General features: G+C 47.2%; 1 protein-coding gene across 2 annotated transcripts in view; it reads left to right on the top strand.

The window, feature by feature from the left end:
* rnf19a (ring finger protein 19A, RBR E3 ubiquitin protein ligase) overlaps positions 1 to 14,516 on the top strand; it is an 81,182-nt gene that overhangs the window by 2,919 nt on the left and 63,747 nt on the right. The gene's annotated exons all lie outside the window — the stretch shown is intronic.

The following is a 14,516-nucleotide window of genomic DNA, read 5'->3' as shown; positions in this document are numbered from 1 at the left end:
TGGGGGCGGCCCGTCAGGAAGTCCAGGATCCAGTTGCAGAGGGAGGTGTTTAGTCCCAGGGTCCTTTAGTGATGAGTTTAGTGATGAGCTTTGAGGGCACTATGGTGTTGAACGCTGAGCTGTAGTCAATGAACAGCATTCTCCCATAGGTGTTCCTTTTGTCCAGGTGGGAAAGGGCAGTGTGAAGTGCAGTAGAGATTGCATCATCTGTGGATCTGTTGGGGCGGTATGCAAATTGGAGTGGTTCTAGGGTTTAGACATCTGGTTCAGGAGCATCAGTTGTCCTCTTTGTGAACAACATGCAGACTGTTTTTACATTGAGATGGAAACATGAGTCACTGAGACCCTTGTAACATTGCTCCATCTTGGACTTTACGTTTTCCAGAAGAAAATTGTTGGCTGTTTCTGTGGAGTGGTTTGTTCTGAAGCCAAACTGCATTGCGTGTAAAATATTTAAAGATGGCTGTTATTATGGTTGACCTCCAGACCCTTGGAACCCGTCCCCCGTCTCCTCCTTACTAATGGGGCCAGGCAGTGACCTCTTTGGAGTTAAGGTCGAGTCCAGCCCAAACATCGTTGGCTTTAGTTCATTAGAGAGCGAATCACCTTGTTCACCTCTGACTCAGAAACCTCCCTTATGGTGATGACCGGTTGAGCGTCAATCACTGGTGCTGTGCCCAAGAAACCAGTAGAGGGGTTCTGTCAGTAGGACAAGTCACCCTGATTGGCCTTTTTACGAGCTGTGAGGTCAAAGGTATTTATGATCCGATTTTAGATTTTCCTACAAGACTTGTCTTTATAATTAATGTTAAAATCTCCCATTTAAGATGAACAGTGTCCTGAAATGATATTCCCTAAGCATGTTATTAAACTGGTCAGAAACAGTCTTTTGGTGTAAAGTTGTCTGTACATTCCAGAAGGGTATTAGACATTTGAGGAGATTTTTTAGGCCAATACCTTCTAGTTCATTATCACGGCCGTTCAATTTGTTTACATCGGATATGTTATTTAATGTAAATCATCAAACCCCCTCTTCCTTACATCCTGATTCTCCTGAAAACATTGTAGCCAGGCAGACCCCCTCCGCTTCCTGTCTCTCCTGAAAACATTGTAGCCAGGCAGACCCCCTCTTCTTTCTTCCATCCTGTCTCTCCTGAAAACATTGTAGCCAGGCAGACCCCCTCTTCCTTACATCCTGTCTCTCCTGAAAACATTGTAGCCAGGCAGACCCCCTCTTCTTCCTTCCATCCTGTCTCTCCTGAAAACATTGTAGCCAGGCAGACCCCCTCCTCTTCCTTCCATCCTGTCTCTCCTGAAAACATTGTAGCCAGGCAGACCCCCTCTTCCTTCCATCATGTCTCTCCTGAAAACATTGTAGCCAGGCAGACCCCCTCTTCTTCCTTCCATCCTGTCTCTCCTGAAAACATTGTAGCCAGGCAGACCCCCTCTTCCTTCCATCCTGTCTCTCCTGAAAACATTGTAGCCAGGCAGACCCCCTCTTCTTCCTTCCATCCTGTCTCTCCTGAAAACATTGTAGCCAGGCAGACCCCCTCTTCCTTCCATCCTGTCTCTCCTGAAAACATTGTAGCTAGGCAGACCCCCTCTTCCTTCCATCCTGTCTCTCCTGAAAACATTGTAGCCAGGCAGACCCCCTCCTCTTCCTTCCATCCTGTCTCTCCTGAAAACATTGTAGCCAGGCAGACCCCCTCTTCTTCCTTCCATCCTGTCTCTCCTGAAAACATTATAGCCAGGCAGACCCCCTCTTCCATCCTGTCTCTCCTGAAATCATTGTAGCCAGGCAGACCCCCTCCTCTCCCTTCCATCCTGTCTCTCCTGAAAACATTGTAGCCAGGCAGACCCCCTCTTCCATCCTGTCTCTCCTGAAAACATTGTAGCCAGGCAGACCCCCTCCTCTTTCTTCCATCCTGTCTCTCCTGAAAACATTGTAGCCAGGCAGACCCCCTCTTCCTTCCATCCTGTCTCTCCTGAAAACATTGTAGCCAGGCAGACCCCCTCTTCTTCCTTCCATCCCTCCTGAAAACATTGTAGCCAGGCAGACCCCCTCTTCCATCCTGTCTCTCCTGAAAACATTGTAGTTGGCACGAAGCAGCAGATGTAGAGTTTTTATGGGGCCATGTCTCTGAAAGGCAGTGGAAGTCAAGGTTGGAGTTTGTGAGAAGATATTGACTTTTTGGAATGACACTGCAAATGTTCAAGACCCCCCCCCCTCCTAAGGAGTCCCTTGGGCTTAGCTCGTGGGTCACAGATTACTCGAGTGATTTACAGTTTGGGAAAAAGGTAACATGTTCTGAATGTTGGGTTTAGGCTGTTTTCGTTTTTATTGGAGGCAGTTCGGTAGTGAATTTACCTCTCTTGCACTGGATGCTGGGAACTAATTAAAACAGCTTTCGTGCCAAAAGCAGAGACTGGGATCGCGTATAGTGACTTGGATATTTTTGGGCAGTCAAAGTTTATCTTGGCGCTTGTAAACTCGAGAGAAATCATGGGACCATAGCAGTCACCCACTGTGGCGGTGGTGATGATTTGATGATGCGGCCATCCACTGCTTTCCATTCCTGTGGGTATTGGTGGCTCGGCGGTGTTAGGCCCAGGTTGAGGCTGGCTCGGTGGTGTTAGGCCCAGGGTTGATCCTGGCTCGGCGGTGTCAGGCTCGGCGGTGTCAGGTCCAGGGTTGATCCTGGCTCGGCGGTGTCAGGCCCAGGGTTGAGGCTGGCTCGGCGGTGTCAGGCCCAGGGTTGAGGCTGGCTCGGCGGTGTCAGGCCCAGGGTTGAGGCTGGCTCGGCGGTGTCAGGCCCAGGGTTGAGGCTGGCTCGGCGGTGTCAGGCCCAGGGTTGAGGCTGGCTCGGCGGTGTCAGGCCCAGGGTTGAGGCTGGCTGGGCGGTGTCAGGCCCAGGGTTGAGGCTGGCTGGGCGGTGTCAGGCCCAGGGTTGAGGCTGGCTGGGCGGTGTCAGGCCCAGGGTTGAGGCTGGCTGGGCGGTGTCAGGCCCAGGGTTGATCCTGGCTCGGCGGTGTCAGGCCCAGGGTTGATCCTGGCTCGGCGGTGTCAGGCCCAGGGTTGATCCTGGCTCGGCGGTGTCAGGCCCAGGGTTGATCCTGGCTCGGCGGTGTCAGGCACAGGGTTGAGGCTGGCTCGGCGGTGTCAGGCCCAGGGTTGAGGCTGGCTGGGCGGTGTCAGGCCCAGGGTTGAGGCTGGCTGGGCGGTGTCAGGCCCAGGGTTGATCCTGGCTGGGCGGTGTCAGGCCCAGGGTTGATCCTGGCTCGGCGGTGTCAGGCCCAGGGTTGAGGCTGGCTCGGCGGTGTCAGGCCCAGGGTTGAGGCCGGCTCGGCGGTGTCAGGCCCAGGGTTGAGGCCGGCTCGGCGGTGTCAGGCCCAGGTTGAGGCCGGCTCGGCGGTGTCAGGCCCAGGGTTGAGGCCGGCTCGGCGGTGTCAGGCCCAGGGTTGAGGCCGGCTCGGCGGTGTCAGGCCCAGGGTTGAGGCCGGCTCGGCGGTGTCAGGCCCAGGGTTGAGGCCGGCTCGGCGGTGTCAGGCCCAGGGTTGATCCTGGCTCGGCGGTGTCAGGCTCAGGGTTGATCCTGGCTCGGCGGTGTCAGGCTCAGGGTTGATCCTGGCTCGGCGGTGTCAGGCTCAGGGTTGATCCTGGCTCGGCGGTGTCAGGCTCAGGGTTGAGGCTGGCTCGGCGGTGTCAGGCCCAGGGTTGAGGCTGGCTCGGCGGTGTCAGGCCCAGGGTTGAGGCTGGCTCGGCGGTGTCAGGCCCAGGGTTGAGGCTGGCTCGGCGGTGTCAGGCCCAGGGTTGAGGCTGGCTCGGCGGTGTCAGGCCCAGGGTTGAGGCTGGCTCGGCGGTGTCAGGCCCAGGGTTGATGCTGGCTCGGCGGTGTCAGGCCCAGGGTTGTGGCTGGCTCGGCGGTGTCAGGCCCAGGGTTGAGGTACACATCCCCAGAGAGCAGGAGGGGAGTTTAGCAGTTTCTGATAGGTGTTGGAGGACTTGTTTGTGACTCCCAAGCGATTCAGTTGAGCAGGGAGCGAGGTAGACTTGGCCATTATTTAGGACATGATGATATGCTGAGTATTGCCCGCTCCCGTGGAACGGTGAACAAAGGTGTTTGTCTGGTGGGGTTGGCATTCCCCAACAGTAGATTATCATCCCAGGAAGGACACACTGAGATTATCTGTAGAGCAGTTTAGAGCCGGTGTGATATATCAAATTAATGGTGTTGTGTGATATTCCAAATGCCCGTATCGCAACAATCAAGGTTTTATTATGAGCGTTTGTCTACTTGTTCTCATGTCTTTTTGGTTTCGTCTCCTTCACTCATTGTGCTTTGTGCACCTTCCCATTTACACCAGAGATCTGAATATAATGAGGAGATGCTCATGTCTCCCCCCTAACAGTGGGAGTCTTGTCCTGAAGGAGGGAAGGCAGGCGACAAGCTTGGGTTCAAAATAAGCGCATAGAAATGCATTGGGCTTATTTTAGACCGTTTTTGGTGAGAATGAAACCTCTCACTTCACCTCTTTCTCCCAAGCCCCTTCCCCTACAACTCACAACAACAAAGATGAGCGATCACAGTAACCATGAGTCCCACTAGTGACTGATGCAACCTGAAAAAGCATTAAAGACAGAGTTAATGACTACTTGAGGTCACTGAGAAAGTCTGGAAATGGCCTGCTCTCCCTTATGTAAGGAATTAGGTACTTTACCATGTTTACTGTGTACTATAGGCTATGTTTAGTTGTCAGACTGCGCAGTAGCTTAATTAACATATACATTTTAAAACGTAAAAATAAAAATCATTCAATAATATATTTGTACCGCTGTAGATGCTGTGTTTTTATTTACTGTAGTTATGTACAGCTGGAGGCATTATGAAAACATGTGGAAAAACAAGTTTGAAAACAAGTGTTTGAACTCTGCAAACGACGTGTCATTGATGGGCTAGAAGCCACCCGCCCTTGATGGGCTAGAAGCCACCCGCCCTTGATGGGCTAGAAGCCACCCGCCCTTGATGGGCTAGAAGCCACCCGCCCTTGATGGGCTAGAAGCCACCCGCCCTTGATGGGCTAGAAGCCACCCGCCCTTGATGGGCTAGAAGCCACCCGCCCTTGATGGGCTAGAAGCCACCCCGCCCGTGATGGGCTAGAAGCCACCCCGCCCGTGATGGGCTAGAAGCCACCCCGCCCGTGATGGGCTAGAAGCCACCCGCCCGTGATGGGCTAGAAGCCACCCCGCCCGTGATGGGCTAGAAGCCACCCCGCCCGTGATGGGCTAGAAGCCACCCCGCCCGTGATGGGCTAGAAGCCACCCCGCCCGTGATGGGCTAGAAGCCACCCCGCCCGTGATGGGCTAGAAGCCACCCCGCCCGTGATGGGCTAGAAGCCACCCCGCCCGTGATGGGCTAGAAGCCACCCCGCCCGTGATGGGCTAGAAGCCACCCCGCCCGTGATGGGCTAGAAGCCACCCCGCCCGTGATGGGCTAGAAGCCACCCCGCCCGTGATGGGCTAGAAGCCACCCCGCCCGTGATGGGCTAGAAGCCACCCCGCCCGTGATGGGCTAGAAGCCACCCCGCCCGTGATGGGCTAGAAGCCACCCCGCCCGTGATGGGCTAGAAGCCACCCCGCCCGTGATGGGCTAGAAGCCACCCGCCCGTGATGGGCTAGAAGCCACCCCGCCCGTGATGGGCTAGAAGCCACCCCGCCCGTGATGGGCTATCAGCAGGACAATAGACTCTAGCCGAGTTTAGGGCCTTTAAATGTACAGTATTAGTGGATGTTTGCGAGGCATGTCACTTCTCCCTTCTCTTTTGCATAGCCCACCAAATGTTTTCTAACGTCTGGATGGATCCATAAGGAATTACTATGGGAATAAATATCACTGAATGACAGCATGGGGACTGGTCTTTATAAATCAATCAGATTTTTATGTGGAAATGTAAGGATTGTTCTGCACTATACTCCATTTTTTTTTGTTTTTCTTGGAATAGAAAAACCATAATATTCAAATGAATTAAGCTACATTTCTAAAACTCAATCCCATATAGTCTGTTCTATTCAAGGCTCCGTTTGACTCTTGGAGCTTTAGGCCTATGTCATTTCAGTAATTTAGCTTCTCAACGATGCCCTCTGGTGGGCAAACTAGCACTAACTACCATTAATGGCAACAATGGCTGACATTTACATAACATGCCATAGAATTTTGCGGCAGTATGACACCACTTTTAAAAGAAGAACCAATGTATGAGATTTAGGCCATATCGCCCAGCCCCAGAGCAGCTACATAGCTGACAGTCATGGCAATGTACTTGAGGACACATCATTGCTCTTTAAATCCAAACTGGTGGGCGCTCCCTGTGTGTGTGTGCGGGGACTAGTTAACCGTTAGGTTGCAATATTGAATCCCTGAGCTGACAAGGTAAAAATCTGTCGTTCTGCCCTTGAACAATGCAGTTAACCCACCGTTCCTAGGCCGTCATTGAAAATAAGGTGTCCAAAAATACCGATTTCCGATTGTTATGAAAACTTGAAATCGGCCCTAATTAATCGGCCGACCTCTAATTTCTACCTATTTTGACAAGGCCCAAGACCAGGGTGGAAAATAAACGGATAAAAAACACAGGTCGGGTGAATTCAGGATGCTTTGAACATTAAATGCACACTCAATTCGACGACTTTGATATTTTTGGCGGGTGAAATTTTAAAGTAACATTTTTATATTAATCGTTGTAGGCAGTGGTCTCTTTGTCCATAGACAGCTTTCAAGGTAAGAACATCCTGCTTGCACTCCAGGAGGGTTGTCCTCCCCTGAAGTGCTGGGTGTTTGAAAATGTTCTTGTTATAGTAATTCGTTTCTCAGTCACCCAACCTTCAATTTTTTTATGCTTACTAGTTGAAGATCCTTGGCATCATCTTACTCTACATAGACACTATGATGTGTTTGAGTTGTGAGTCCCCCTTCCATTTCTGCCTAGCATGTGCACAATACTAAAATGTCATTATTTTGATTCCTGGAGCATTTAATATCCAATACTTCTTTCTATGACTTACTGAAAACTGTCCACGACTGGCTGCAAAAATACATAGCCTGATATCATTCATTTTCACACACAAGTAGCCATATCAGATTTCAAATATGTGACCCGTTTCAGGAAACTAGGCACATGTCGCAAGTCATGACTTCACAGGAGAGCCATTTAAACATGGTTTAAAGGATTATTTTTTTCTTTTTAAATGTATTTTTGGGCAGAAATGACTTCTGGAACATGTGAACTTTCATGTGCCTTAATAACAAACTCGTATGCCGTCTGTAAATATGAATAAATTGTTAAATTACAAGCCTAGTTGGTTAAGCCACAGAAAAAGTGAGCAACCTTCCCACTAGCCATGATTGGCTGAGATAATGAGTGGGCTGGACATGCCGAGAGAGGAGGTAGGATTGGTATGCCATATAGCAGGCTTCTGTCTACTTAAGCTGGTCAGTCTGTGTTGGTAATCCTGTCGAACGCTGCTTTTTTTAAATGTGGTGTTGCTCTCAACTTTCTGGAGGATCGAGTTTTGAAATCAGTGGAATTAGAGTATGATAGCTACAGAGATGGAGAAAACACCTGTCTCCGGATTACATCTTCAAATTAAGGGCAACCGTGTCACGGCAGCCATTCATGATATATGCGGATCAGATTGTAGTTAGCTATACTTTTTTCCAGATATTACACATTTCAAATTGACAGTGACATTTCAAGCTAAAGTGTTCTAAGCCCTCCCTTTCCTGTAATCCATGATCAGCTCCTTTTTGTCTTGCTGACGTTGAGGGAGAGGTTGTCCTGGCACCACACTGCCAGGGCTCTGACCTCCCGATAAGCTCTCATCGTCGTCAGTGATCAGGCCTACCACTGTCATGTCGTCTGCAAACTTTAAGATGGTGTTGGAGTCATGCGCTGCCACGCAGTCTTGGGTGAACCGGGAATAATCAAATCACATTTGATTAGTCACATGTGCCAAATACAACAGGTGTAGACCTTACAGTGAAATGCTTACTTACGAGCCCCTAACCAACAGTGCAGTTTCAAAGAATAAGAGATCAAAGTAACAAATAATTAAAGAGCAGCAGTAAAATAACAATAGTGAGACTATATACAGGGGGGGTACCGGTACAGAGTCAGTGTGCCGGGGAACCGGTTAGTTGAGGTTGTTGTCCTGGCACCACACGGGCAGGTCTCTGACCTCCCTATAGGTTGTCTCGTTGTTGTCTGTGATCATGCCTACCACAGTACAGGAGGAGACTAAGCTTGCACCCCTGAGGGGCCCCCGTGTTGAGGGTCAGCATGGCAGATGTGTTGCCTACCCTCACCACCTGGGGACGGCCAGTAGGTCTAGGCCAATATTATTGGCACAGGAAGAAAGACAAAGGGTCTGCTACTCGTGTTTCAAAGTTAGGATTCCAATAGGACTAATGGAAGACTAGATCGATATCACGTCTGTCTGATCTGTCTGGTGCTTGGTTTTAAGTTGGGAGCTTTGTGTTGGAGAGAGGGTGTTTGTGTTAACTGAAGATTGAAGGTTTCCTAATGCAGTGTTTTCCTCTTACTGACATGGGCATTAATATGGACTTGGTCCCCCATTTTTCTGCTGTAACAGCCTCTACTCTTCTGGGGAGGCTTTCCACTACCGTTCAGCCACGAGCATTAGTGAGTGGTGTCCACATACACTACAAAATTATCTGGATCCAACAGATGCATATCTGTATTCCCTGTCATGTGAAGTCCATAGATTAGGGCCCAATTAATTGATTTCAATTTAGTGATTTCCTGAACTGGAACTTTGAAAAATCTTCTCCCCCCCCCCCCCCAGTGTAGTTTCCACTCGTAGGTTGTGCTGATTTTGTCTGTGTATGGCTGAGGGGGTTGTACACTTCCTGATTCTCAGCCTGGCCATTTTGGATTTTTGTTCCTCTGCAGACACTCTTAGCCCAGTGTGTGAATCCTTTCACGAAGTATGTGATGTGCAGTGTGTCGTGCAGGTGTGTCGTGCAGGTGTGTCGTGCAGGTGTGTCGTGCAGGTGTGTCGTGAAGGTGTCTCGTGCAGGTGTGTCGTGAAGGTGTGTGTGGAAGATGTCAATTGCGTAGGCGCGTTCTCTCTATGGCCTCCTTCTCAAAACCCATTGGATTAGAAAGCCAGAGGTCTCTCCCCTCTGACCTTCTCCTCCAATGGGATTTGAGGGGACGTGAAAACGATGTATTTGAGATCTTCCGTGTGTGTGTGTGTAACAGGAGCTTTCTTGGAAACCAAACGTGTTGAGAGAGAGGACAGGTGTACAGTGTTATTTTTGATTTTATTTTTATTTATATATATTTTTAATTTCACACCCCTTGACTTATTCCACATTGTTGCGTTTCAGCCTGAGTTCAAAATAGATGAAAGCGTTTTCTCACCCAGCTACACACAATACCCCATATAACAATGTGAAAACATATTTTTAGAAATGTTTGCTAATTTATTAAAAATGAAATGTAGAAATATCTCATTTACATAAGTATTCACACCCCTTCGGAAGCACCTTTAGCAGAGATTACAGCTGTGAGTCTTTCTGGGTAAGTCTCTAAGAACTGTCCACACCTGGATTGTGGAACATTTGCCAATTATTCAATTCAAAATTCTTCAAGCTCTGTCAAATTGGTTGTTGATCGTTGCTAGACAACCATTTTCAGATCTTGTCATGGATTTTCAAACGAACTCGGCCACTCAGGAATATTAACTGGCTATTTATTTATTTCACCTTTTATTTAACCAGGTAGGCCAGTTGAGAACAAGTTCTCATTTACAACTGCGACCTGGCCAAGATAAAGCAAAGCAGTTCGACACAAACAACAACACAGAGTTACACATGGAGTAAACAAGCGTACAGTCAATAACACAATAGATCTATATACAGCACTGTGTTCTTGGTTAGCAACTCCAGTGTAGATTTGGCCTGGTGTCATAGGTTATTGTCCTGCTGAAAGGTGAATTCATCTCCCACTGTCTGGTTGTAAAAAAGGCAACCAGTTTTTCTTCTAGGATTTTGCCTGTGCTTAACTCCATTTAAGGTTTGAATCCTGAAATGCCCCAGTCCTTAATCATTACAATCATACCCATAACTATGCTTGAAAATATGGAGAGTGGTACTCAGCGACGTATTGGATTTGTCCCAAACATAACACTTTGTATTCAGGACAAAAAGTGAATTGCTTTGCAACATTTTTTGAAGTATGACTTTAGTGCCTTGTTGCAAACAGGATGCATCTTTTTAAATATTTTTTATTTTGTACAGGCTTCCTTTTCACTCTGTCATTTAGGTTAGTATTGTGGAGTAACTACAATGTTGTTGATCCATCCTCAGTGTTCTCCTATCATGGGTAGGCAGACCATTCCATAAAAATGGAGATCGATAGGAGAAAGCCCTGCCTCCAGCTGTTTGCTTAGAAATTCTAGGGACAATTAGGAGGCCTGCGTCTTGTGACCGTAGCGTACGTGTAGGTATGTACGGCAGGACCAACTCGGAAAGATAGGTAGGAGCAAGCCCATGTAATGCTTTATAGATTAACAGTAAAACCTTGAAATCAGCCCTTGCCTTAACAGGAAGCCAGTGTAGGGAGGCTAGCACTGGAGTAATATGATCAAATTTTTTGGTTATAGTCAGGATTCTAGCAGCCGTATTTAGCACTAACTGATGTTTATTTAGTGCTTTATCCGGGTAGCCGGAAAGTGGAGCATTGCAGTAGTCTAACCTAGAAGTAACAAAAGCATGGACTACATTTTCTGCATCATTTTTTAACAGAAAATTTCTGATTTTTGCAATGTTACGTAGATGGAAAAAAGCTGTCCTTGAAACAGTCTTGATATGTTCGTCAAAAGAGAGATCAGGGTCCAGAGTAACGCCGAGGTCCTTCACAGTTTTATTTGAGACGACTTTACAACCATCAAGATTAATTGTCAGATTTAACAGAAGATCTCTTTGTTTCTTGGGACCTAGAACAGGCATCTCTGTTTTGTCCGAGTTTAAAAGTAGAACGTTTTCAGCCATCCACTTCCTTATGTCTGAAACACAGGCTTCTAGCGAGGGCAATTTTGGGGCTTCACCATGTTTCATTGAAATGTACAGCTGTGTGTCATCCGCATAGCAGTGAAAGTTAACATTATGTTTTCGAATGACATCCCCAAGAGGTAAAATATATAGTGAAAACAATAGTGGTCCTAAAACGGAACCTTGAGGAACACCGAAATGTACAGTTGATTTGTCAGAGGACAAACCATTCACAGAGACAAACTGATATCTTTCCGACAGATACGATCTAAACCAGGCCAGAACTTGTCCGTGTAAACCAATTTGGGTTTCCAATCTCTCCAAAAGAATGTGGTGATCGACGGTATCAAAGGCAGCACTAAGGTCTAGGAGCACGAGGACAGATGCAGAGCCTCGGTCTGACGCCATTAAAAGGTCATTTACCACCTTCACAAGTGCAGTCTCAGTGCTATGATGGGGTCTAAAACCAGACTGAAGCATTTCATATACATTGTTTGTCTTCAGGAAGGCAGTGAGTTGCTGCGCAACAGCTTTTTCTAAAATTTTTGAGAGGAATGGAAGATTCGATATAGGCCGATAGTTTTTTTAATTTTCTGGGTCAAGGTTTGGCTTTTTCAAGAGAGGCTTTATTACTGCCACTTTTAGTGAGTTTGGTCCACATCCGGTGGATAGAGAGGTTTATTATGTTCAACATAGGAGGGCCAAGCACATGAAGCAGCTCTTTACGTAGTTTAGTTGGAATAGGGTCCAGTATGCAGCTTGAAGGTTTAGAGGCCATGATTATTTTCATCATTGTGTCAAGAGATATAGTACTAAAACACTTAAGTGTCTCTCTTGATCCTAGGTCCTGGCAGAGTTGTTCAGACTCAGGACAGCTGAGCTTTGGAGGAATACGCAGATTTAGTCCGTAATTTGCTTTCTAATGATCACGATCTTTTCCTCAAAGAAGTTCATGAATTTATTACTGCTGAAGTGAAAGCCATCCTCACTTGGGGAATGCTGCTTTTTAGTTAGCTTTGCGACAGTATCAAAAATAAATTTTGGATTGTTCTTATTTTCCTCAATTAAGTTGGAAAAATAGGATGATCGGGCAGCAGTGAGGGCTCTTCGATACTGCACGGTACTGTCTTTCCAAGCTAGTCGGAAGACTTCCAGTTTGGTGTGGCGCCATTTCCGTTCCAATTTTCTGGAAGCTTGCTTCAGAGCTCGGGTATTTTCTGTATACCAGGGAGCTAGTTTCTTATGACAAATGTTTTTAGTTTTTAGGGGTGCAACTGCATCTAGGGTATTGCGCAAGGTTCAATTGAGTTCCTCAGTTAGGTGGTTAACTGATTTTTGTCCTCTGACGTCCTTGGGTAGGCAGAAGGAGTCTGGAAGGGCATCAAGGAATCTTTGTGTTGTCTGAGAATTTATAGTACGACTTTTGATGCTCCTTGGTTGGGGTCTGAGCAGATTATTTGTTGCGATTGCAAACGTAATAAAATGGTGGTCCGATAGTCCAGGATTATTTAAAAACATTAAGATCTAAAACATTTATTCCATGGGACAAAACTAGGTCCAGAGTATGACTGTGGCAGTGAGTAGGTCCAGAGACATGTTGGACAAAACCCACTGAGTCGATGATGGCTCCGAAAGCCTTTTGGAGTGGGTCTGTGGATTTTTCCATGTGAATATTAAAATCACCCAAAATTTGAATATTATCTGCTATGACTACAAGGTCCGATAAGAATTCAGGGAACTAAGTGAGGAACGCTGTATATGGCCCAGGAGGCCTGTAAACAGTAGCTATAAAAAGGGATTGAGTAGGCTGCATAGATTTCATGACTAGAAGCTCAAAAGACAAAAACGTAATTTTCTTTTTTGTAAATTGAAATTTGCTATCGTAAATGTTAGCAACACCTCCGCCTTTGCGGGATGCATGGGGGATATGGTCACTAGTGTAACCAGGAGGTGAGGCCTCATTTAACACAGTAAATTCATCAGGCTTAAGCCATGTTTCAGTCAGGCCAATCACATCAAGATTATGATCAGTGATTAGTTCATTGACTATAACAGCCTTTTGAAGTGAGGGATATGTGAGGTATCACGATCTCTTTCAATAATGGCAGGAATGGAGGAGGTCTTTATCCTAGTGAGATTGCTAAGGCGAACACCGCCATGTTTAGTTTTGCCCAACCTAGGTCAAGGCACAGACACGGTCTCAATGGGGATAGCTGAGCTGACTACACTGACTATGCTAGTGGCAGACCAGGCAGCTGGCTAACAGCCTGCTGCCTGGTCTGCACCCTATTTCATTGTGAAGCTAGAGGAGTTAGAGCCCTGTCTATGTTGGTAGATAAGATGAGAGCACCCCTCCAGCTAGGATGGAGTCCGTCACTCCTCAGCAGGCCAGGCTTGGCCTGTTTGTGGGTGAGTCCCAGAAAGAGGGCCAATTATCTACAAATTCTATCTTTTGGGAGGGGCAGAAAACAGTTTTCAACCAGCGATTGAGTTGTGAGACTCTGCTGTAGAGCTCATCACTCCCCCTAACTGGGAGGGGGCCAGCGACAATTACTCGATGCCGACACATCTTTCTAGCTGATTTACACGCTGAAGCTATGTTGCGCTTGGTGACCTCTGACTGTTTAATCCTAACATCGTTGGTGCCGACGTGGATAACAATATCTCTCTACACTCACCAGTTTTAGCTTTAGCCAGCACCATCTTCAGATTAGCCTTAACGTCGGTAGCCCTGCCCCCTGGCAAAACAGTGTATGATCGCTGGGTGATTCGTTTTAAGTCTAATACTGCGGGTGTGTTCCGTACCTCAAATGGTGTGTTCTGTAGTTCTGTATCATATGGTGTGTTCTGTACCTCAAATGCTGTGTTCTGTAGTTCTGTATCATATGATGTGTTCTGTACCTCAAATGGTGTGTTCTGTATCATATGGTGTGTTCTGTACCTCAAATGGTGTGTTCTGTACCTCAAATTGTGTGTTCTGTATCATATGGTGTGTTCTGTAGTTCTGTACCTCAAATGGTGTGTTCTGTACATCAAATGGTGTGTTCTGTACCTCAAATGGTGTGTTCCGTAGTTCTATATCAAATGGTGTGTTCCGTAGTTCTATATCAAATGGTGTGTTCCGTAGTTCTATATCAAATGGTGTGTTCCGTAGTTCTATATCAAATGGTGTGTTCCGTAGTTCTATATCAAATGGTGTGTTCCGTAGTTCTATATCAAATGGTGTGTTCCGTAGTTCTATATCAAATGGTGTGTTCCGTAGTTCTATATCAAATGGTGTGTTCCGTAGTTCTATATCAAATGGTGTGTTCCGTAGTATATGGTGTGTTCCGTACCTCAAATGGTGTGTTCCGTGTCTTGATGTGATTAGTGGTACTGCACCTTTGACTTGCTCTTTGATGAACCCAACACACGTGTCATCTTGTTTCACCAGGAAGTAGTATA

Source organism: Salvelinus alpinus, chromosome 29 (assembly GCF_045679555.1).
Source record: "Salvelinus alpinus chromosome 29, SLU_Salpinus.1, whole genome shotgun sequence".
In the NCBI taxonomy this organism is placed as follows: Eukaryota; Metazoa; Chordata; class Actinopteri; order Salmoniformes; family Salmonidae; genus Salvelinus; species Salvelinus alpinus.
Note: the sequence above shows the minus strand (reverse complement) of the source record. Positions and strands in the feature narration are given on the sequence as shown.